This window comes from Lynx rufus, unplaced genomic scaffold (assembly GCF_022079265.1).
Source record: "Lynx rufus isolate CCGP_SWC_20201006 ecotype Redwood Valley unplaced genomic scaffold, mLynRuf1.p SCAF_7, whole genome shotgun sequence".
In the NCBI taxonomy this organism is placed as follows: Eukaryota; Metazoa; Chordata; class Mammalia; order Carnivora; family Felidae; genus Lynx; species Lynx rufus.
Window position 1 is genome coordinate 24289647 of NW_025814889.1, and position 26217 is coordinate 24315863.

Consider the following 26217-nt stretch of genomic DNA (forward strand, 5'->3'; position numbering starts at 1 on the left):
GCTGTTTGCCTCATTCATGTCACTCACAGGCCACAGAAAGCCACTCTCCCTGTGTCTCCCCAGGCCCCTGAACAGGATCACGCACAAGGAGCCCCGTCTGCTAAGAACAACCCTAGGAGGAACCAGGTCCTTTCAAGTTCTGTCCGACACAGAACCCATAATCGTCTCATCCTCCCTGTGCCCAGACAAGGGAAGAACAGAAAGAGAGGAAAGAAACGGAAAGGGGTCTTAGTCATTATTCCCTCTGATGTTAAATAACACACAATGTGCTTCAGGGTTGGGGGAGACCCATCACAGTGCCCAAGAATATAAATATAAATTTCCTGTGTTAAAGAGCATATCTAGGGGCGCCTGGGTGGCTCAGCCGGTTAAGCGTCTGATTTCAGCTCAGGTCATGATCTCACTGTTAGTGAGTTCAAGCCCCGTGTCGGGCTCTGTGCTGGCAGCTCAGAGCCTGGAGCCTGCTTCAGATTCTGTGTCTCCCTCTCTCTCTTCCCCTCCCCTGCTTGTGCTCTCTCTCTCTCTCTCTCTCTCTCAAAAATAAACATTAAAAAAATTTTTTTTTTAATTTTTCTTTTGCTTCTCTAGAAACCATGTTTCCCCAAGGGTAGATAGTACTGGAACAAGTGCAGTTTTACGACTAGCCCTGGGTTCATACCCCTTCAGTGCCATAAGCTTTAAGATATGTTCAGCCATGCTAAAAAGGGGGGGGGAACCTTATAAATTCACTGGGCTCCAAGAAAATGAATACTAGTGAAATAGTTTTCATGTGATTAAATCTATTAGATTTGGAGGCAATAAACCTTTAGGCACATGAGCTGCTTCCTGGCTTCCTCTCCCACAGAGCATCTTAAAAATCATCATTTCTATTTCAGACAGGACTACATTGAACCATCCCCCACTGCACCAAGTTCTACCAATGTCAGGTCCACTTCTTCAAATCCATCACGCCCTGTCTATTGCTGCTGCCACTCACCTCAGTTCTGGCCCTAATTTCTAATTGGGAATTTTGCAATAGTAGTTACCTTCTGTAAGATAAGTTTCTTTTGCTTGCAAGTAATGAAAATCAACTTGAACTAGCTTAGGAAAAAAATTGGTAGGATACTAGAAAAGCTCATAGAGTCTCAGGAACCCCAGGAGCACTCAGGACTTGAGAAAGGCAGTGATCCAAGCACTCCAACGACTCCAGCTGCAAGAGTTTGTGCTTGGTCCCTCTATCGCCCTGCCATCAATTGATTACCTGACCCAGCTCTGAATTCCCAGTCTCTGTGTCTTGTTCTTATTCATAAGGAAGAATCTGGTTGGGTGAGCAAATTTGTTTGGGTGGGTCAAGTGTCCACTCTGGTCAAACTGCCCATATCCAAGATGATGTATCATGTAGCACAAACATGGTTCCCCTCTCCACCCCATACATGAGAGGCAGAATAAAAACATCAATAAATATGTAAACCCCAAGGGAGAGAGAGTGGTGGTTGGATCCCAGATTGGAGGAGAAATTCTAGCCTTGAGCAGATGCAGTCTGCTATACACAAGGAACCCGTAGGGGAACAACTTTTGTGTTTTACCTTGTTTTTCTCCCTTATTGTTCTGGAAGGAACATGGGAGAGGTTCACCCATTTCCATAGCAGAGAAAAGAAACAACAGCACCTGCCCAGCCCTGGCTGGAGTAAGCAGGGTCACATTGGGCAGGGCTGGGGCTACTGGAGTATGAATCAGATGACAGGTACAGGCAGACTGTGCAGCCCCTGGGCATTATCATCTCCTCCCCGTCTCCAACCTATGGGAAATGTAATTAGAAGCAACGGGAAAACTTTTGGAAAATAGCAGCCCTTCAAGTGGAAGTACTGGGAGATTCTGTGAGGGTAGGGGTATCTACTGATGAGCATAAATGGGAAGATACTGAGCCCAGATTTTAACGTGAGGCAAACCTCACAGTGAAGAAAATATCCCCAAATTCATCTGAAAGGGTGAGGCTAGGAGAGCCCAGGTCATAGCGTACTTGACAAGCCAATGTGGCTGGATGGGACTATACACTCCAGAGAAAACTAATGAGATATTTGGGAGCATGGACATTACAAAATAAAGACAAAAAATGGACAATCTATATTAGAAGAAGAGGAATAAATAACCCAGACAAACTAAAGCTTTAAGATAAGCCAAGAGGGGCACCGCCAGGGTGGCTCAGTTGTTTAAGCAGCCAGACTCAAATCATGATGTCGCTGTTGGTGAGTTCGAGCCCCACTTTGGACTTTGTGCTGGCAGCACAGAGCCTGCTTCAGATACTGTCTCCCTCCCTCTCCCTCTCTAAAAATTAAACATTAAAAAAATTGTTTTAAAGATAAGCCTAATAAATATCCTCAATGAGATAAAAGAGGATACTAAAAACATGAAGTAAGAAGAAATAGTTACAAAAAAGAGACCAGGTGACACAGGGTATGAAACATATAATTGTAATAATGCGTTCAACAGAATACGCTAAAGAACAGAGTGGATACAAACCAAGAAGCAACCAATGACCTGGAAAAATTGGTCAAGTCCCTGTCCCAAAAAGTATAAGGAAGAGAGAAAGAGAGGAAAAGTTAGAAAAAGTGGAAGACAGATACAAAATTTCAGTGGAAAGCACCTGAGCATGAATGTCAACGTCACTCTAGCATCACTGTGTGCTGTGTTCAGAATACCCACTCAACAGGAACATACTTCCCGCTACAATTTCTTTAGGGAAAGTGAAAACTACAAAACAACAGACATTTATTTCTGTGTTTTACTGACAGTTGCCTAATAAAAGAGTTTCAGATGATGGCAAGAAATTCCAAAATAGATTTCATTCAGTTACTAGGTTCGAAAAGTATACTGTTTTACTCTGAAGTAAGGAAATGAAGCAGACTCCAGACAGGTTTTATTCTTAAATGTGTCACCATGAAGCCAAAGGCATTTTTAACATGCTCTGAACACAGTGACCCTAAAGACATAAGGATCAAGTCTGAGGTTCAGATACGCATCATCCTAAAGATAAAGCAAAAGAGATGTTAAGCCATGGTTGAAATAAAAACCATTTTACAAAAAGTTTCTAGTTTAGTAGCATCTAAATACTTCCATGAAAGTAAATGTTCTGGGTGTTCTCTTAAAAGAGACACAAGTTTTTGGTGGTCTGGAAGTGTAATTGGTTCCTGGGTTATTTTATGTATAAGATAAATGACAAAAGAATAGTTATTTTCATAATTATTCTCCTTTAAACAATGAAAATCTAGTATTTTTCCCTCTTTTTAAAAATTTTCTTTCCAAGCATTTTTCCCAAACCAGCTTTTGGGAATTCCCCCCCATTTTTACATGTAGACTTTTCAAACTGGAAAAATCATGCACCGTGAGTGGAAACCAAAGAAAATCGAAATGAGCCAAATTTATGGGATGGTTGAGCCAAATGGGATGCTTTCTAACAAAATGTTTCTTTCTGAGAGATTTTATTCCAAGTTGTGGTGTTGGCTGGGAATCCAAGTGATGGCACAAGAGGACATCACCTGATTCAACCCCATTAGTGACAGATGAGGAAACTGAGACACAGGGAGACAAGCAAGGTCACCAAGTCAATAGGTAGCAACATCTGAACTAGAATCTCATGCCCCAGAGTCAAAGGCCGATTTGTGCACCGTTATAAGTGAAGTTTTAGTATGGAAAATTATTTAATACTGACTAAAATAATATAGATTTACAAGAAAACAAGAATACGCATTTGGAAAGCTTGTGGGGGGGCGGGAGGAGAGAAGCCTGGAAGGGCAGATGGTTTATATGTATTCAGGCAAGAGATGGGGAAAGAGGCAGAGAAAGCAGCCTCAGAGAGAATAAAGCTTTTATCTTCTCCTCCAGGGAGAATGCATGGAAGACCCACTCAGGAAACTGCTCACAGCCACTAAATCTCAGCCATGGCTGGGTGCACCCCTGCTCCAGACATACAGAGGATAAGGAAGGGCTCATTGTGCACCTGCCCATCACTCACCTTCCTTTCTTTTCTGCAGGAACCCACCCATCAGCTCTGTCCCTGTTTCCTACCTCCCGGGCCACCATGACCACACTGCATCCTGAAAGAAATAAGCCTAGTCAACTTCCAGATAGAATTTGTAAGCAGGTATTCAGTTGTCTCAGGAGGCTTCTGCTCTTCATCACCCCTCAAAGTTTCATTTATGTTCTTAATGATGCCTGAAACCCCTTCAACTTGAAGTTAAGCCTTTCTCTTCCAATGGGAGGAGGGGAGAAAGGGGGGTTTAGATCGCAAATGTTTAATTTAATTATCAAATTGGCTGGAGTTCATTTCATTGAAATGTCATTACGCAATGACTAATGCTTTCTTTCCCTTGCCAACTCACTCAGCACTTCTACAAAATCTAAACCATATCCAAACACTCAACACCTTCACCTGCTGCCCTGAGGACTTCCTCCACACCACTGCAACAATCCTGTTAACTGCTCTCCCTTTCTTCATCCGGCTTCCTTCTCTTCTAGTAAATGCAAGTCTGTAGATTTTCTTCTGAGCATTGCTTTCTCCCTTTTTCACAGATATTAATTTAAAGTAATTTCATTGTTATTCATTTCTTAATTGCCTATAATTTTAGTTTTTATTTTCTCTTTAATGCATGAAGTATATACAACAGTATTCTTAAATTTCAAGTGATGAGTTATTTTTTTTTAAATTTTCAATGTATGAAATTTATTGTCAAATTGGTTTCCATACAACACCCAGTGCTCATCCCAAAAGGTGCCCTCCTCAATACCCATCACCCACCTTCCGCTCCCTCCCACCCCCCATCAACCCTCAGTTTGTTCTCAGTTTTTAAGAGTCTCTTATGCTTTGGCTCTCTCCCACTCTAACCTCTTTTTTTTTTTTTCTCCTTCCCCTCCCCCATGGGTTCCTGCTAAGTTTCTCAGGATCCACATAAGAGTGAAACCATATGGTATCTGTCTTTCTCTGTATGGCTTATTTCACTTAGCATAACACTCTCCAGTTCCATCCACGTTGCTACAAAGGGCCATATTTCGTTCTTTCTCATTGCCATGTAGTACTCCATTGTGTATATAAACCACAATTTCTTTATCCATTCATCAGTTGATGGACATTTAGGCTCTTTCCATAATTTGGCTATTGTTGAGAGTGCTGCTATAAACATTAGGGTACAAGTGTCCCTATGCATCAGTACTCCTGTATCCCTTGGGTAAATTCCTAGCAGTGCTATTGCTGGGTCATAGGGTAGGTCTATTTTTAATTTTTTGAGGAACCTCCACACTGTTTTCCAGAGTGGCTGCACCAATTTGCATTCCCACCAACAGTGCAAGAGGGTTCCCGTTTCTCCACATCCTCACCAGCATCTATAGTCTCCTGATTTGTTCATTTTGGCCACTCTGACTGGCGTGAGGTGATATCCGAGTGTGGTTTTGATTCGTATTTCCCTGATGAGGAGCGACGTTGAGCATCTTTTTATGTGCCTGTTGGCCATCCGGATGTCTCCTTTAGAGAAGTGTCTATTAATGTTTTCTGCCCATTTCTTCACTGGGTTATTTGTTTTTTGGGTGTGGAGTTTGGTGAGCTCTTTATAGATTTTGGATACTAGCCCTTTGTCCGATATGTCATTTGCAAATATCTTTTCCCATTCCGTTGGTTGCCTTTTAGTTTTGTTGGTTGTTTCCTTTGCTGTGCAGAAGCTTTTTATCTTCATAAGGTCCCAGTAGTTCATTTTTGCTTTTAATTCCCTTGCCTTTGGGGATGTGTCAAGTAAGAAATTGCTACGGTTGAGGTCAGAGAGGTCTTTTCCTGCTTTCTCCTCTAGGGTTTTGATGGTTTCCTGTCTCACATTCAGGTCCTTTATCCATTTTGAGTTTATTTTTGTGAATGGTGTGAGAAAGTGGTCTAGTTTCAATCATCTTCATGTTGCTGTCCAGTTCTCCCAGCAACATTTGTTAAAGAGACTGTCTTTTTTCCACTGGATGTTCTTTCCTGCTTTGTCAAAGATTAGTTGGCCATACATTTGTGGGTCTAGTTCTGGGGTTTCTATTCTATTCCATTGGTCTGTGTGTCTGTTTTTGTGCCAATACCATGCTGTCTTGATGATTACAGCTTTGTAGTAGAGGCTAAAGTCTGGGATTGTGATGCCTCCTGCTTTGGTCTTCTTCTTCAAAATTCCTTTGGCTATTCGGGGCCTTTTGTGGTTCCATATGAATTTTAGGATTGCTTGTTCTAGTTTCGAGAAGAATGCTGGTGCAATTTTGATTGGGATTGCATTGAATGTGTCGATAGCTTTGGGTAGTATTGACATTTTGACAATTTTTATTCTTCCAATCCATGAGCACGGAATGTCTTTCCATTTCTTTATATCTTCTTGAATTTCCTTCATAAGCTTTCTACAGTTTTCAGAATACAGATCTTTTACATCTTTGGTTAGATTTATCCCTAGGTATTTTATGCTTCTTGGTGCAATTGTGAATGGGATCAGTTTCTTTATTTGTCTTTCTGTTGCTTCATTATTAGTGTATAAGAATGCAACTGATTTCTGTACATTGATTTTGTATCCTGCAACTTTGCTAAATTCATGTATCAGTTCTGGCAGACTTTTGGTGGAGTCTGTCGGATTTTCCATGTATAATATCATGTCATCTGCAAAAAGTGAAAGCTTGACTTCATCTTTGCCAATTTTGATGCCTTTGATTTCCTTTTGTTGTCTGATTGCTGATGCTAGAACTTCCAGCACTATGTTAAACAACAACGGTGAGAGTGGACATCCCTGTCGTGTTCCTGATCTCAGGGAAAAAGCTCTCAGTTTTTCCCCATTGAGGATGATGTTAGCTGTGGGCTTTTCATAAATGGCTTTTATGATCTTTAAGTATGTTCCTTCTATCCCGACTTTCTCAAGGGTTTTTATTAAGAAAGGATGCTGAATTTTGTCAAATGCCTTTTCTGCATCGATTGACAGGATCATATGGTTCTTATCTTTTCTTTTATTAATGTGATGTATCACGTTGATTGATTTGCGAATGTTGAACCAGCCCTGCATCCCAGGAATGAATCCCACTTGATCATGGTGAATAATTCTTTTTATACGCTGTTGAATTCGATTTGCTAGTATCTTATTGAGAATTTTTGCATCCATATTCATCAGGGATATTGGCCTGTAGTTCTCTTTTTTTATTGGGTCTCTGTCTGGTTTAGGAATCAAAGTAATACTGGCTTCATAGAATGAGTCTGGAAGTTTTCCTTCCCTTTCTATTTTTTGGAATATCTTGAGAAGGATAGGTATTATCTCTGCTTTAAACGTCTGGTAGAACTCCCCTGGGAAGCCATCTGGTCCTGGACTCTTATTTGTTGGGAGATTTTTGATGACTGATACAATTTCTTCACTGGTTATGGGTCTGTTCAAGCTTTCTATTTCCTCCTGATTGAGTTTTGGAAGTGTGTGGGTGTTTAGGAATTTGTCCATTTCTTTCAGGTTGTCCAGTTTGTTGGCATATAATTTTTCATAGTATTCCCTGATAATTGCTTGTATCTCTGAGGGATTGGTTGTAATAATTCCATTTTCACTCATGATTTTATCTATTTGGGTCATCTCCCTTTTCTTTTTGAGAGGCCTGGCTAGAGGTTTGTCAATTTTGTTTATTTTTTCAAAAAACCAACTCTTGGTTTCGTTGATCTGCTCTACAGTTTTTTTAGATTCTATATTGTTTATTTCTGATCTGATCTTTCTTATTTCTCTTCTTCTGCTAGGTTTAGGCTGTCTTTGCTGTTCTGCTTCTATTTCCTTTAGGTGTGCTGTTAGATTTTGTATTTGGGATTTTTCTTGTTTCTTGAGATAGGCCTGGATTGCAATGTATTTTCCTCTCAGGACTGCCTTTGCTGCATCCCAAAGCGTTTGGATTGTTGTATTTTCATTTTGTTTCTTTCCATATATTTTTTAATTTCTTCTCTAATTGCCTGGTTGACCCACTCATTCTTTAGTAGGGTGTTCTTTAACCTCCATGCTTTTGGAGGTTTTCCAGACTTTTTCCTGTGGTTGATTTCAAGCTTCATAGCATTGTGGTCCGAAAGTATGCATGGTATAATTTCAATTCTTATATACTTATGAAGGGCTGTTTTGTGACCCAATATGTGATCTATCTTGAAGAATGTTCCATGTGCACTCGAGAAGAAAGTATATTCTGTTGCTTTGGGATGCAGAGTTCTAAATATATCTGTCAAGTCCATCTGATCCAATGTATCATTCAGGGCCCTTGTTTCTTTATTGACCGTGTGTCTAGATGATCTATCCATTTCTGTAAGGGGAGTGTTAAAGTCCCCTGCAATTACCACATTCTTATCAATAAGGTTGTTTATTTTTGTAATTGTTTTATATATTTGGGGGCTCCTGTATTTGGCGCATAGACATTTATAATTGTTAGCTCTTCCTGATGGATAGACCCTGTGATTATTACATAATGCCCTTCTTCATCTCTTGTTACAGCCTTTAATTGAAAGTCTAGTTTGTCTGATATAAGTATGGCTACTCCAGCTTTCTTTTGACTTCCAGTGGCATGATAAATAGTTCTCCATCCCCTCACTCTCAATCTGAAGGTGTCCTCGGTCTAAAATGAGTCTCTTGTAGACAGCAAATAGATGGGTCTTGTTTTTTTATCCATTCTGATACCCTATGTCTTTTGGTTGGCGCATTTAGTCCATTTACATTCAGTGTTATTATAGAAAGATATGGGTTTAGAGTCATTGTGATGTCCGTAGGTTTCATGCTTGTAGCGATGTCTTTGGTACTTTGTCTCACAGGATCCCCCTTAGGATCTGTTGTAGGGCTGGTTTAGTGGTGACGAATTCCTTCAGTTTCTGTTTGTTTGGGAAGACCTTTATCTCTCCTTCTATTCTCAATGACAGACTTGCTGGATAAAGGATTCTCGGCTGCATCTTTCTTCTGTTGATCACATTGAAGATCTCCTGCCATTCCTTTCTGGCCTGCCAAGTTTCAGTAGAGAGATCCGTCACAAGTCTTATTGGTCTCTTTTTATATGTTACAGCATGTTTATCCCTAGCTGCTTTCAGAATTTTCTCTTTATCCTTGTATTTTGCTAGTTTCACTATATGTCGTGCAGAAGATCGATTCAAGTTACGTCTGAAGGGAGTTCTCTGTGCCTCTTGGATTTCAATGCCTTTTTCCTTCCCCAGATCAGGGAAGTTCTCAGCTATTACTTCTTCAAGTACACCTTCAGCACCTTTCCCTCTCTCTTCCTCCTCTGGGATACCAATTATGCGTATATTATTTCTTTTTAGTGTATCACTTAGTTCTCTAATTTTCCCCTCATACTCCTAGATTTTTTTATCTCTCTTTTTCTCAGCTTCTTCTTTTTCCATAATTTTATCTTCTAGTTCACCTCTTCTCTCCTCTGCCTCTTCAATCCGAGCTATGGTTGTCTCCATTTTATTTTGCAGATCATTAATAGCATTTTTTAGCTCCTCCTGGCTGTTCCTTAATCCCTTGATCTCTGTAGCAATAGATTCTCTGCTGTCCTCTATACTGTTTTCAAGCCCAGTGATTAATTTTATGACTATTATTCTAAATTCACTTTCTGTTATATTGTTTAAATCCTTTTTGATCAATTAGTTTGCTGTCATTATTTTCGGGACTTTTTTTGAGGGGAATTTTTCTGTTTTGTCATTTTGGATAGTCCCTGGAGTGGTGTGGGACTTCGGGGCACTTCCCCTGTGCTGTCTTGAATATCTTGCATTGGTGGGCAGGGCCGCAGTCCGACCTGAATTCTGCCCCCAGCCCACCGCTGGGGCCACAGTCAGACTGGTGTGTGCCTTCTCTTTCCCTCTCCTAGGGGCGGGATTCACTGTGGGGTGGTGTGGCCCGTCTGGGCCACTTGCACACTGCCAGGCTTGTGGTGCTGGGGATCTGGCGTATTAGCTGGGGTGGATCGGCAAGGTGCACAGGGGCGGGAGGGGCAGGCTCAGCTCACTTCTCCTTCGGTGATCCACTTTGGGAGGGTCCCTGCAGCACCGGGAGGGAGTCAGACCTGCTGCCAGAGGGATGGATCTGCAGAAGCACAGCGTTGGGTGTTTGCGCGGTGCAAGCAAGTTCCCTGGCAGGAACTGGTTCCCTTTTGGGATTTTGGCTTGGGGATGGGCGAGGGAGATGGCGCTGGCGAGCTTGGGGCTCAACAACTTTCCCTCCCGTTGTCCTCCAGCCCTCCCGTTCTCCAAGCAGAGCTGTTAACTTATAACCTCCCAGATGTTAAGTCCCACTTGCTGTCAGAACACACTCCGTCTGGCCCCTCCGCTTTTGCAAGCCAGACTCGGGGGCTCTGCTTGGCTGGCAGGCTGCCCCTCCGCCCGGGCTCTCTCCCACCAGTCCGTGTAGCGTGCACCGCCTCTCCGCCCTTCCTACCCTCTTCCGTGGGCCTCTCGTCTGTGCTTGGCTCCAGAGAATCCGTTCTGCTAGTCTTTCTGGGTTATTTAGGCAGGTGTGGGTGGAATCTAAGTGATCTGCAGAATGCGGTGAGCTCAGCGTCCTCCTACACCGCCATCTTCCCAGAAGCCTTCCATAAGTTTTTCTGATGAGTTATTTTTGACTATCCTCTTGTTATTTTCTAATTGCAATGAGCCATGGTTGGAAATACAGCCTATATAATAGGATAGTGACATTTACTGATTTTCATAGGTATTTCATAGTCACTTGCATGGATTTAGATACAAATCTCTATGTGTGGCATATGTACGTTCCCATATATATATATAATTTTTTACATGTATATGTATATATACTTCATACATATATATGTATATATACATATACATGTACAAAATTCCCATTTTATATGTATAAATATAAAATTTATGTACATACAAAATTCCCAAGTTTTACATATGCATGTTATGTATAATACTTATACACACACACTTACATATATAATCTAATTGTAAACTTTGCTATTCATTTTTTATTATTTTCTATGTTTATTTATTTTTGAGAGAGACAGAGCATGAGCAGGGGAGGGGCAGAGAGAGAGAGAGAGAGGGAGACACGGAATCTGAAGCAGGCTCCAAGCTTCAGCTGTCAGCACAGAGCCCAATGTGGGCCTTGAAACTTCGAACCTTGAGATCATGACCTGAGCTGAAGCCAGATGCTTTGAGTCACCCAGGCACCCCTAAAATTTGCTACTTAAATCCTCTATGTTCACTGGAATATAACCCCAGTGGCAAGGATTTTTGCTTATTTTTTCCTTGCTTTAATACTCAGCATAAAGAACAGTTCCTGGAACATGGTAGCCATCTAATAAATATTTAGTGAATAAAGGTTAAATATCCATGTATTTCCTGCTTTATATATCAGCTTTTTAATTTTAATTTCTTTAAAAAATTTTAAGTGAAATACGGTTAACATATATTAAATTAGTTTCACTTATACAACATAATGATTCAACAATTACAAAATTACAAAATGCTCACCATGGTAAATGTATTACAATATTATTGGGTTATACAATATAGTGTATTACAATTATTACTGACTAATCCCAATGTTGTATATTTCATCCCCAGGATTGTTTATTTTATAAGTTCATAACTCTTACCCAAGCCCCACAGACCTCCCCTTTGGCAACCACCAGTTTGTTCTCTGTATTTATGAGTCTATTTCTCTCTGTTATTGTTTGTTTGTTTTTTTTTAGATTCCACATATAAGTGAAATCATATGGTATTTGTCTCTCTCTGGCCTATTCACTTAGCATTATACCCATCTAGGTCTATCCATGTTGTCACAAATGGGAAGATTTCATTATTTTTATGGCTGAGTAATATTCCATTGCATATACACACCACATCTTCTTTATCCATTCATTCATCAATGGACACTTAGGTTGCTTCCATATCTTGGCTATTGTAAATAATGCTGCAATAAACATAGGAATATATATATTCCTTCTGAACTGGTGTTTTTGTTTTCGTTAGGTAAGTACCCAGAAGTGGAATTGCTGAATCATATAGTAGTTCTATTTTTAATTTTCTGAAGAACCTCCACACTGTTTTTCAGAGTGGCTGCACCAATTTACATTCCCACCAATAGGGCACAGGGTTCCCTTTTATCCACATCCCGCAGGTCAGTTTTTGAGAGAGAGAGATGTCTTGTTAGCATTGGACTCTGTCAAAACTACTTGAATGAACCAAATGTTTGTGATAGAAAGGAACTAGGGGTGCCTGGGTGGTTCAGTCAGTTAAGCATCCAACTTCAGCTCAGGTCATGATCTCATGGCTCATAAGTTTGAGCCTCGCACTGGGCTCTGTGCTGACAGCTCAGAGCCTGGAGTCTGATTCAGGCTGTCTCGCTCTCTCTCTGACCCTCCCCGGGTTGCCCTCTGTCTATCTCAAAAAAATAAAATAAAAACATTTTTAAAAATTTCAGACTGTGTCAGGTAACTGAACGCAAAAATTCTAAATCATACACTGATTCTGATATAAAATGACATGACCCTTCCTCATTCCGACTCAGTTCAGCTGATTCTTTTTTACACTTTGTAAGACTCTCAGTTTAAACCATGCCTTCCAATGCCTGGCTGGCTCAGTCAGTACAGCATGTGACCCTTGATCTTGTGGTGCTGAGTTTGAGCACCATGTTGGACATAGAGCTTACTTAAACTGGGCCTTCTGGAAAGACAGGAGCATTCCACTAATTCCCACACAAGACTCAAAGAGAATGATAATGAATGAGCTTAGAATAGGCTTTGTAATTCAAATAGCATAGTTAACCCCCTTACTATTTGGCTTTTTGTAACGACTTTAATGTGAATTCTGAGAAAGCCACTCACATAAGCATGTAAAATGATGGCATTATTAATGGATCCAGTGAAAGGTCAGGGAGAGTTTCTAGGAGTGTGGAATCACTTTACCCTGGCAGCGTTGATTTTCAGTGCCTTCTCAGTGAAGCCATAAGTCAGGCTTGAAAACTGTTAGGAATTGTTTTTCTTTTCTTTTGATTTTTTTTGTTTTTTTTTTTTGTTTTTTTGCCAAATTAGGACACAGCTACCAACTGACACAAATAGGCACGAAGGAATTGCCTTTCTTGAGTATATAAATCTGGTCTCTCAAAATAAACTATTAAATTTCCTTGAGGTTTTTTTTTTTCCTCTTTAGGGATCCTTTAGCATAATGTCATGTGAAAACAATACTTATAATTATGTCCGCCTGAAAAAAATATATACTTCTGATTTCCCCAGAGCAGTAAACACTATTTTACAATGGATTTATAGTGAGGATATCCAAAGGCTCAAAGCTGAAGTATGTATGACCCCATTCTAAGAAGGGGAGCCTGCTCAGATGTGGGGCCTCCAGAAGAAACTCCCGAGAATGGGCTTAGGCAGTGGCTTTCTCAGACTACCACCATCCAGGAGCAAGAGGATTCCTAAAACTAAAACCGAATGAGGGAAAACTTCCTCTGAATGCTCTGTCCTCAAGGCTTCACCATAAGCAGACTCCTAAATAAAAAGAAAAATCAATACAGACAATGAAATGGAACTTCAGAGAAGAGAAGGATTAAGGCAGCCCTCTGTGTAGGAATTTAGCGATAAAGAAACAAGGATCCTTCATTCTCTCCCTCTCCTAATCTGGAATATCCAGACTCTGAAGTGTTCCCAAAATTCAGAATATTCTTTTTTTGTCTCATGTTCTCTCTCTTTAAAAAAAAATTTTTTTTAATGTTTATTTATTTTTTGAGAGAGAAAGACAGAGCAGAAGCAGGGGAGGGGCAAGAGAGAAAGAGGGAGACACAGAATCCAAAGCAGGCTCCAGGCTCTGAGCTGTCAGCACAGAGCCCGATGGGGTCGAACTCACAGAGTGTGAGATCATAACCTGAGCTGAAGTCAGATGTTTAACTGACTAAGCCACCCAGGTGCCCCTCATGTCCTCTCTTTTGAAACAATTGCCATTTAACCACTGATCCCGTCAGAAGCTCTGTGGGAGAGTAGTATCTTCCTTAACAAAAGTTGTGATTTTTAGAGATTAAACTTAAATTCAGAATGTAACTACCTCCCAAATATTTTCAAGAACGAGAACTTATTTTTTAAGAATTGTTGTTCTTAACCCTATCCTTCTTAAGATTAGCTTGGAAAGCTAAAATCCTTCCATTTTGAGTTGCATGCATTTTCAGAAGAGATTTTTAATATGCCCTCCCCCATAAAGAAAATTAAAAACAGTGCGGGGGATTTTTCCTCAACACTCTCGGTCTCTGGCTGGGTCTGAAAATAAAACTGATAAAAACAGATTAACAGGAGAAAAGCATACAAACTTATTTGTTTATTTATTTGTTTATTTAGCTGTTTCCCTTCCCAGGCTGTGAGCTCTGGATGAGGTACTCAGTAAATATTTTGTATAATAACTGAAAGAAATAAGAATAACCGACCAATATCCAAGAACCACTATTTACACAGAACAGAATTATTCAGAAACTCATTAGGGACATTTTTTTTGGTGCTGTATATTATTGTGAGTAAAAATGACCCTTAGAACAACTGGTTCCCGAAACATATATGAATAATCTGAAAGAAAAATAGCTAAAAAAGGCGAAGCCATCTTTAAGCCACATATTAAACAAATGGAAGCATTAGTGGCTAATGCATTTTATTGCCTTTAATATAATATGTCAGTGCTTATTCTGTCTCTAGAGAAAAATAATTAACATAACTATCCCACTGGTCATGCCACTTTCCTGTCATTCTAGATTAAAGGGGGCTTGATTGCACTCAAAATCTGTATTAAAATATATTTCATCTCAGAAGCACCTCTTACATGACAAAATATATTTTAGAACCTGTCAAAATCAGTGATGACACTGATGGCAACACTTCTATTTTAGGATCCAACACCTGGTGAAGGAACCAGGGCCAAAGTGTTCCTGCAATAGAACTGTCTTGATGGGAAGACACAGCCCTATGTCTTCAACTGCCTCTTGCCTGGGAAACATGGGGAATACTTAATACTTTAGCAGTCTCCCTAAATTTCCTTTCCTCACACGGTTCCTGCCTCAGACCCGCCAACCCTGCTTCCCCTTGCACCAAACGTCTTTGATATAGTTCAGCCAGCATTCTCTCAAGTTTGCAACCACCTTCTTTGAAAAGATATTTTTTAATCTTAAAACGTGTTATTTTGCCCTAAACAGCTTCTCTTGTTTTCTTAAGCAAGTTTGAGACATTCTGAATTTTAATGGGTTCTGAAGTAATATTCGTGTGTTTTTTTTCTCTCTGATCGCTGTCCCACCTGGTAAATGCATATTCTCCACCCTGGCCAGCAGGTCCCAGCTGTCTTTACTGCTGCTTCATAGTGCATTGAATTCCACACAGGCACAAAGGAAAAAGGAACAGAAGATGTGTAGCTCTAAGGTTGGATCACCTGACATAGTAATGAGAAGTAACTTTCAAGAAAAGCAAGAGAACCCAGGATTCCTGCTCCAAGCCTCTGCTTGCTCAGCAGGAATTCTTCACAGATTTTCTTTCTTTGTTTTTTTAAGATTTATTTATTTTGAGAGGGTGTGTGTGTGTGTGCGTGTGTGAGAGAGAGAAAGAGAGAGAGCAGGGGAGGGGCAGAGAGAGAGAGAGAGAGAGACAGAATCCCAAGCAGGCCCTGCACAGTCAGCATGGAGCCCAGTGTGGGGCTCCATCACAGGAACCGTGTGATCATGACCTGAACCGAAATCAAGAGTCAGATGCTCAACTGACTGAGCCACCCCAGGGCCCCTCTTCACAGATTTTCTGATACCACTTACTTAGAATTCTTTCCTGGCTTCCACTGGAAATCTCAGCCAGGAATCTATATCTCCATAAGTGTCTCCGTTTACAACAATGAACAGGCCCATTACCTCTACCGTGTGAAAAGCAATTTGCAGTAAGTAATGGCGACTCATTTCCCTGCTGACCCTTTCCCTGCCATCTCTTTACTCACAGCCCAACCTTGCCCTGTCATGGCCCCATCTCTGCCAAATGTAGCTTGTCAGACACCCACGTTTCTGTCTATAATATATGTCAACTGAAGCAAGAACTAACATCTGATTTTTCCAGAGATTGTAGGTCTGAGAGTGACACCAAGGGACTTACTTTGGGAAAACAGGATTACTCTACATGAAGCAAACCTCAAGTACTAGAGATGTCTTCGAAACATTCCAGTTATCATTAATCACTTGAGACTCGTCTCCTCCAGAATTGTATTTAAGTCTATTCTCCCACGCAGAAAACTCTATGACATCTTCAAAGAGATCCCATAAGAAAATTTCAAATAGCCTCATCAGCTTTTTCTAGAATATGGTATTGAAGAAAAGCACCATCTTTTTCTCATAGAAATCTTCTCACAGGGCTTTTAAATTTTCAACTATAATGTAATTATTCCTTTGAGCCTCATACGTGGTTACCAATACTCCATATGATAATGCTGCACTTAAAAGACAGGGCTACAATTTCACAGAAAATCCTCTTTAGGGGGTGGATAAAACTAAACTGACAGAGTTAGGCTTTAATTACTCAGTGTATTCAGTAACTTACTTTACCTTAGTGACCTTACTTACCTTAGTAACACAAGGTGAAAAACTATGACGTACTTAAGACTGTGCATAAAACCAATACAAGCTTGAAGGAGATGCCTGAACCCAACACGAAAGTGGAAGCCTAAATATCTGAGTGTTCTTTCCTAATTCTTTTCACCCTTGAGCCCTTCCTCCAGCCCATAATCAGCTTAAACAAATTCCACATCCGCACACAATGGTCACAATAGTCGTCCATATGTTCACCCTTCACAGTGAGATGGAGTCACCTGAACTTGAGTTTTGCACCAGCATCTTCCTGGCTCATGCCTGGCTCCTAGCCGATGCTCAGAAACTGGTGCCAATATTATGATCTCAGGGCACCTGTTCTGGAATCTAGGCTCCTATTATCAGCTCTATAGTTTCAACCTGTTCAAAGGGCAGTACCAAGCAGCATCAGTGTCTTCCTCAAGGAATTCAGGCTGTTTTTTCTCCAGTATTTTTTAAAATGTTTATTCATTTTTGAGAGCGGGGGGGGGGGGGAGGGCAGAGAGGGAGAGAGAAGATCCCAAACAGGCTCTAAACTATCATGACCTGAGATCATGACCTGAGTTGAAGTCAAACGCTCAACTGACTGAGCCACCCAGATGCCCCTCCTGCAGTTTTTTTATGGCCTTCACACAGCATCTACATTTGCATTCATTCTCTCCAATGTTCACTTACAAAGAATGGACTCATCAGCTGTTTTAGAGATCACTCTAAGGAAAATGTTTTCTGGGTCCTCGTTTTTAATTTCTTCTGCTCCTTTCACACTGAAGGACACATGGAACACAAAGACAGTTTCATTTTGAGAGCAAGGAGTCATCATTGAATAGCTAGGGGTTTCTGTGAATTCTCTCATCACTGGTAAACTTCTGGCTTGTGCCAGATTTCACCTCAATTCCTAAGGACACAAAGAAAATAATTTTTTTGGTATTCTTGCCATTTCCTTGTCCTCCACTCCTAATTCTCTATTGTGGTTCTTGGAGGACAAATCTTTTCTTTTGTCACTTATCTATTCTTCATATATAATTAGACCCCTCAGTTTCCTTTCACAAGCAGAGAGTGGAACTGAGCACATTTAAATAAAAAGAAACTGTTTTCTGAGTCATATTGCCAGCATGCTGATGAATGCTGTTGCTGAGGCTGGCAAATCATAATTATTGGTACTTCTAAAAAGTAGAACCTTTAAATGCTATATATGAAGTGTCACATTACTCCCCACCGTTCAAGTCTGCAGTGGGCAACAATTGCCTCCATGAGGTTCTATTATAAAAACACCTAACATTACGGGCACCTGGGTGACTTGGTTGGTTAAGTGTCCAACTCTTGATCTCGGCTCAGGTCATGATCTCATGGTTTGTGAGTTGAGGCTCTGGGTAGGGCTCTGTGCTGACCATGCAGACCTATTTGGGATCCTCTCTCTTCCTCTCTCTCTCTCTCCTTATCTCTCTTTCTCAAAAATAAATAAACTTTAAAAAAAAACCCTAACAATAGCAATTAGGAAAACACACACACACACACACACACACACACACACACAGAGGGAGGGAGGGAAAGGAGAAACAGAACTGGGATCTATATTCTTTCTCTTTCCATTTCTCTTTCCCCCAGAATGATGACAGGAAATAGTAAAAATGGTCCAAAAGCACAGGGGAACAAGTCAGGACACTTGATAATCCAGAATGGGCTCTTGGGGGCTGGAAGAGTGGCTGCATGTTTCTCCATGTGGCATACAACCCTGCTGCAGGATGCAGGCGGCTGATGACAGAGGGGCACCAGGTTGTTTGCTGTTGTTGTTGCTGCTGCTGTTTAAGTAGAGAGCCCAAGATTCAAGACTCTGTGGCTCAGTTGGTTGAGCATCAGACCATGGCTCGCAATTCATGAGTTTGAATCCCATGTTGGGCTCTCTGCTGTCAGCACGGACCCCTCTTCGGATCCTCTGTCCCCTTCTCTCTGCCCCTCCCCTGCTGCCCCCCCATGTTGTCTCTCCCTCAAAAATAAATAAAAACATTTTAAAAATTCATTTAGAATTTGGTAAAATGACTGCAAGTATTTTCTAGAAAATTTTAAACCTGGGAATATTTTCTATCTTCACTTTCTCTTTTATGGTTCTTCCAAACAATTTTCACTTTTAAGTCTTTTTTTTTTTGTCAAAATAGTAAAATATCTGGAAAATCCAATCAATACAGAAAAGCAAAAAATAGAACCTGAAAGCCTTTCTACAAACCCTGTAGATAACCTCTGTAAAGAGATTTGGCTGTATCACACTGGAATTTTTCTACACATTTGCAAACGTATAGATGTATTGGTATATATGTTTATATAGACATAGAATAAAATTGTATATATATACATACATACATAAACATATTTATAGGTATATGTGTTTCTGGATTTATATGTATTACTGAATATAGAAGTAAACAGATAGAGGGTAAAATTTGAGAAATACATAGCTGTGTGAGGTCATATTTCTAGGTATATTTGTTTTCATGTGAATGTACATGTACATGTGTATATATATAGATATATGTATACAAATGTGCATATATATACATATACACAATACATGTATTTACACATTTATCTGTTATCCCTGGCACTGTAATTCTTCTCAGGATGGCAACTGCATTTGTTTAAGAAAATTCTTTTGCAAGGTCATTTGGGATGGGATGTGAGACATTGAAGACACAGGTATTTGCAAGAGACAGAGTAACACAAAAGATGAACTAATTTTAAAAACCATCATTTTCTTTGTTATGGTCAGTATTTATTACATACCTAGTATATGTCAGGTGCTATTTTAAGATGACTAAACCATTCCACTGGAGTGTATGAGCAAAAATGTGCTCTGGGAGGGCAGGAAAGGGGACAGAGTGGCCGAAAGGGTGGGAGAGAAGAAGGCTGCCTAACTGAGCTCTAAGTGAGGAGCAAAGACAGCGAGGCATCCCCAGGAGTGAGCCCCATCTTCCTCTGCCCATTTCTCTTTTCTACACCTTCTTCCCTAGAGCAAAACAAATACTGCTCATTTTTTCAGGTACAGAAACTTGGCCAATATTTTTCTGAACTTTGGTCAGTGTATTTTTTTATGAGTGGAGGAGAATTTTTGTTTTTGCTTTTATTTTTGTTTTGATTGTTTGTTGTCCTTTGGACATAAAGAAAGTTTTAATTTTCATAGAAGCAAATTAATTGACATTTTCTTAATGGGTTCGGGCTTTATGCTTATCCATATCCACCCCAGAAATTATTAAAAAAAAATTTCTCATGTTTTCTGTTGGCACTTCTGTGACTTTATTTATTATATTTAAATCTTTGCTCTATCTGAATTTTTTTCCTGGATTATTTTTTTTTAAGAAGTAATGTAGAGATTCTTAAAAACTGAGAACAAACTGAGGGTTGATGGGGGTGGGAGGGAGGGGAGGGTGGGTGATGGGCATTGAGGAGGGTACCTGTTGGGATGAGCACTGGGTGTTGTATGGAAACCAATTTGACAATAAATTTCATATTAAAAAAAAAGAAGTAATGTAGGAGTTTATTAATGGCTAATCACTTGTTCTAATATTTATTCATTTACCCTTTTCATTGATTTTATTTCATTTGTTTCAAGTTTATTTATTTTGAGAGAGAGAACATGTACAGGGAAGAAGCAGAGAGAGAGGGAGAGAGAGATAATCCCAAGCAGCCCCCACACTGTCAGCCCAGAGCCCAATGTGGGGCTCTAACTCATGAACTGTGAGATCATGACCTGAGCCAAAATCAAGAGTCAGATGCTTAACTGACTGAGCCACTCAAGCTCCCCTCTTGTCACTGATTTTAAATGCCACTCTTCTTGGGGCGCCTGGGTGGCTCAGTGGATTGGCCGTCCTACTTTGGCTCAGGTCATGATCTAGCGCTCTGTGAGTTGGAGCCCCGTGTTGGGCTCTGTGCTGACAGCTCACAGCCTGGAGTCTGTTTCGGATTCTGTGTCTCCCTCTCTCTGACCCTCCCCCATTCATGCTCTGTCTCAAAAATAAATAAACGTTAAAAAAAATTTTTTTAAATAAATAAATAAATAAATAAATAAATGCCACTCTTCTTTATATACTGAATTTGTATTAGTTCTTGTATTTATCAATGAATTCTTGATTCCTTTCCATTGATTATACCACCCATTCAGTATAAGTACCCTAAAGTATTAACTAAGGTCGCTTTAGTGACAACAGCAATTTTATTTTGCTGATTTATTGAATATTTATTATGTGCTGATACTATTATGTTTTTTACAAGTGGAACATAAGACATAGAGAAGTTCATTAATTTACCCAAGTTCACACAGATATTAAATGGAGGAGCCAAGGTTTTAACCTAGATTGTCCAGCCCTAAAGACAATCTCTCGATTTTCAGCTGCCTCATGATACAACTGGATGTCATAAAGCTATTCTACTTTTGTGACTTTTCTCTTTCTGAATATGCTTTTACGCTTATTTTTCTAAATTAACTTCAAAATTATTTTTGGCAAATTTTCCCAAAAATCTTGGCCTAGTTTTACATGGGGATCCTAATGAATACACACATTGATTTAAGAATTGGTAAGTCTAAGGAGTCTTCCTTTCCATGAGTAAAGTATGCTTCTCTATTTATTTGTCTTCTTTTACATCCCTCTACAGAGATATTTGCAAACATCTTAATGGTAACAGGACTTGGTCTATCCATTTTATTTCCTGATTATCGGTTATATAGGAAACATATTAACTTTTGTATATTAAAGTCAAGTGGGGGCGCCTGGGTGGCTCAGTCGGTTAACCATGTGACTTCAGCTCAGGTCACGATCTCGCAGTCCGTGAGTTAGCAGTCCGTGAGTTCGCAGTCCATGAGTTCGAGCCCCGCGTCGGGCTCTGGGCTGATGGCTCAGAGCCTGGAGCCTGTTTCCGATTCTGTGTCTCCCTCTCTCTCTGCCCCTCCCCCGTTCATGCTCTGTCTCTCTCTGTCTCAAAAATAAATAAACGTTAAAAAAAATTTTAAAAAGTCAAGTGTAGTAAGGATGGTATCTTAGTAATACTTGTGATTTCAACGTGAATGCCTCCAGTGTTTTGCCATACATATAATCCTACATTTTGATTTGACAGATATATTCTTAAATATTAAAGAAATGTTCACATCTTCTTATTTTACTATGATTTTTAAAGTCAGAAATAGACATTAACTTTTTATCAAATACCTCTTCCCTACCTATCAACATGATTATATCTCTTTACCTTTTGACGTATTAATAAGGTAAATTGTTAATAAATATTCTAATATTAAGCCTTTTTAAAAGTCCTAGAATAAACTCCACTTGGTTTTGTCTACTTTTTTAGTTTATTCTTGGCTTTTATTTGCTTTGTTATTTAGAATATTTGCATAGACACTCACATGTGAGACTAGCCTATAATTTTCCTTTTTGCGTGCTATTTTTGTCAAAATTTGTATGCCAGTTTTATAAAAAAAAACTTGTCTTTTTCTGTGTTCTTGTACAGTTATAAAGACATCAGAATTATCTATTTCTTGAAAATGTAAAAGAATTCACTCAGGAAAACATTGGATACCAATACTTCTTAAGGATATAGCTTTTAGAAAGCCTGAATAGAGCAAAAATAAATCTATAGATAAAGCTGGTACCATTTTTGACAAACATAATAGTTGGCTCAGATTTCAATAGTTTGGGAAAAGACTAAATTTAGGTAAATCAGAAAGGTTATCCATAGAAAGAACACAGAGTACAGCCAAGATACACAGCAAAGAGATCACCAACATCACCCAGGATAACCAGAGGTACAAGTTTCCAAAAATTCTCCCTAGGAGATGCACAATTGTTGATGGTACTAGAAGCCTAACCTCTCTCCTTCCTGGCAGTCCTAATTTGGAAATGTGCTAGGGATCACCTCACCTGGGTGAGGACATCTCATCCATCATGGAATTATACAGGCAACAGTAAAATCTCAAGGACAAGCACCCATGTATTCTCCACCTCATAGGCTCTTCCAGCTGGGTTCAAGTTTATCTCTAAACTCAGTACTGGGAACCCAGAACAAAGGCTAGTTTTCCAGAAGCCTCTGGGTACCATGCTAGCAATCTTTAGAATAGTTTGGAGTGTGTGTGTATCCACCCATCTCTTAAAGATAAAGATAGTAGTTCCAAGATAGCCTATGATATTGGAAAGCTATGTACTTGCCAGATCATAACCTTCTTGAGGCTGGGCTCCAGATCTCATAGAACTCCAGCAGCTCTATAGAGTGCCTGATAAGCCAAAAATGATTTTTAAATTTTCTTTAAGTTTCTGTCTGCCTTCTCAAATCTCAGATAAAATCCTCAACAATGATGCACTTTAGCCATAATAAAAATGTTTTCAGATTACATCTACACCCATTCCTGCTCTATACCCTGGTGTTAATAAAGCTTTCTTCTTCCCGACTTTGAAGAGAGCATAGACTAAGATACCAAAAGTGACGTAGGAAATGTACTTCATGACAAAGGAGGTAAAATAAACAAAAGAAAGGAGACAGAAAAACAGAAAGCTAGTTCAATGAAAAGTTAATGCACTTGCAAGGTTTGGCCTGGAGATTGGTGGGATGTAAAAGCTGGGTGACAAATTAGGGCTAGAAGTTGGAAATTGAGCTGATTTTATTTCAGGAGTGACATGGACAAATTCACATTTCGAAAATCTCCTCCTGGCACCCAGGGGAAGTGTGCATTGGAGATGGAAGAGCCAAGGGTGGGGAGAGCAGGGGAGAAAGCTGATGAACACTCCCGAGAGAGCAAAGGCAGGAGGCTTAGAGGAAGGAAAGGGAAGGCAGACTTAAGATGTATTGGGAAGAATTGGCAGGACTTAGTGACAAACTAGATAAGGGGACTGAAGAAGACAACAGAGCCGAGGATAAATCCTACTTTTATGAGACTCACTGGAACAAGAAGCACAGGATGAAAGTTCGGGTGTGAACAGCTTACTTTTACAGGTGACTGTGGGAATGTTTACCTAGCAGTTCTGCTGGGCAATATGGGTTGCTCAGGAAAGAAAGAAAGAAAGAACGAAAGAACGGAAGGAAGGAAGGAAGGAAGGAAGGAAGGAAGGAAGGAAGGAAGGAAGGAAAAAGAAAAAAAGAAAGAAAGGAAGGAAGAAAAAAGAAAAGAAAAGAAAAGAAAAGGAAGGAAGGAAGGAAGGAAAGAAAGACAAAAAGAAAAGAAAAGAAAAGATGAATTTCAAGGATAGGGGGAGGTTATTTTAAGGACGCCAGGACTTGAGCCACAAGGGAAGTTAAAACCAAAAGGAAGTTATTCTTCCCATTATCCACTTCTCAACGTTATCAGTCTTTCTAGGCCATAGGCATCCAATCTCCACCCTCCAGCCAAAGAGATTCTCCTAAAACAAGTTAAATCGGGCCATTCCTGGCTAATACCCATGGCCCTGAGGGAGAGGCTCACAATCCTTAATTTCACCTTGGACCACATTCATAGTCAAGCTCTAGCATCCCCCTCCACCTCATCGCCCACAACTGTGCTCCTTGCCACTGATGGGTAATCAGAGGATTAAAGGACTACTAAAGTGATAGAGAGATGATCTCTCATCTCTTTCTTTCTGCCCATCAGTACATTCCAGATTCACCTCCTCTGGGAGGATCCAAATCTCACTCCTCTCCTGTAACTTTTTTTTAAAGTTTATTTATTTTGAGTGAGAGAGAGAGGGGGGCAGAGACAGGGAGACAGAAAATCCCAAGCAGGCTCCACACTGTCAGTGCAGAGCCCAATATGGGGCTCACAGTACGAACTTGTGAGATCACAACCTGAGCCAAATCAGGAGTCAGATGCTCAACTGACTAGGCCACCCAGGTGCTCCTCTCCTATAACTTTTCTTACATGTGGCTCTGGCTTATACAGACTCACCTGGAGTCCTGACATCATAGGTTTCAGAAATATTTTCTAATAGCATGAAGCAACATTTCCTTAATTTCCCTGTTGCAATTCCAGATTCCCATGGGAGAGACTCTGGGTGACCCTTATTATAAGGGTCAGGTGACCACTTTCACTCCAATCAGCTCAGCCCTGAACGAGGGTCAATGTCACATAGAAAGTAAGAGCCTTCCCAATTGAGATGGCCAGGCTCACAGAGAGAGAGGTATAGGCACCAAGGAAGTGATCAATTTCTCTATCCCAATACTGTCCTCTTTGTGTGTGACTATTTTTTCTAAATTCTCCATTTCTACTTAAATTTTGTTCTAAGATTACAAAGTATCAGTATCACTCACACAGTGTTTCAGTCTCAACCAATTCAGTAGTATATATGAATCTAACATGCATGTTCTTATTTTCCTTTTTCCAGATCATTCACGAAAACATTTTATTTTATTTTTTTTCAACGTTTTTAATTTATTTTTGGGACAGAGAGAGACAGAGCATGAATGGGGGAGGGGCAGAGAGAGAGGGAGACACAGAATCCGAAACAGGCTCCAGGCTCCGAGCCATCAGCCCAGAGCCCGACGCGGGGCTCGAACTCACGGACCGCGAGATCGTGACCTGGCTGAAGTCAGACGCTTAACCGACTGCGCCACCCAGGCGCCCCTCATGAAAACATTTTAAAGAGAAATTTGGTTTCCTAGTGTGGCATCACAGAGGGCTCAGACCTATTCCCAAAAAAGTGGATTTAGGGGCGCCTGGGTGGCACAGTCGGTTAAGCGTCCGACTTCAGCCAGGTCACGATCTCGCGCTCCGTGAGTTCGAGCCCCGCGTCGGGCTCTCGGCTGATGGCTCAGAGCCTGGAGCCTGTTTCCGATTCTGTGTCTCCCTCTCTCTCTGCCCCTCCCCCATTCATGCTCTGTCTCTCTCTGTCCCAAAAATAAATAAAAAACGTTGAAAAAAAAAATTAAAAAAAAAAAAAGTGGATTTAGAAGAAAAATGTTGGGGTGCCTGGGTGGCTCAGTCAGGAGAGTGTCCAACTCGATTTCAGCTCTGGTCATGATCTTAGGGTTGTGAGATCGAGCCCTGCATGAGGCTCTGCATGGAGTATGGAACCTGCTTAAGATTCTCTCTCTCCCTCTGCCCCTTTCCTCACTTGCGTGCTCTTTCTCTCTCTCTCTCTCTCTCAAAAAAAAAAAAATTTAAGAAGAAAAATGTTAAAAATCAAGAAGCTAAAAGCACAAGGTTATTGACTACATCTCTGTAGTAACAGATGGTAATACTAATTGTTGTTCAGAAGTTGCATATTGTTTCAATTTTCTCAAGGGTAAAATATGAAAGTAGACATGGACAGATTTTTAATATTCCATTTCTACACTCACCGCATGAGCTTTGCAAATTATGCGACTCTCTTAATAAAATGCATCTTCTTTTTTTTTTTTTTTTGGAAGGATGTGGCCCTTTTTTTAAGGAGAAACATTTTTAGAAGGTAGCAAAAAATATCACAACCTAGAAAAACTCATTTGAAATTAAGTTGTCTATTTGCAAGTGAATGAGGTGCTATTTCTGTCCATTTCAATATAATCAGCATTCTGCTTCCAGTAATATTCAAATTTTCATTGCAAATCACAGTGATGAAGGTCTGCATTTCTCATAACTCAAGAAGATTCAGAACTCACCCCTGGTTCATGGGCTCCTTTAGTGTTTATATGAGATTTTTATAATAGTTGGAAGATAAGTTTACCTCCTTCCACC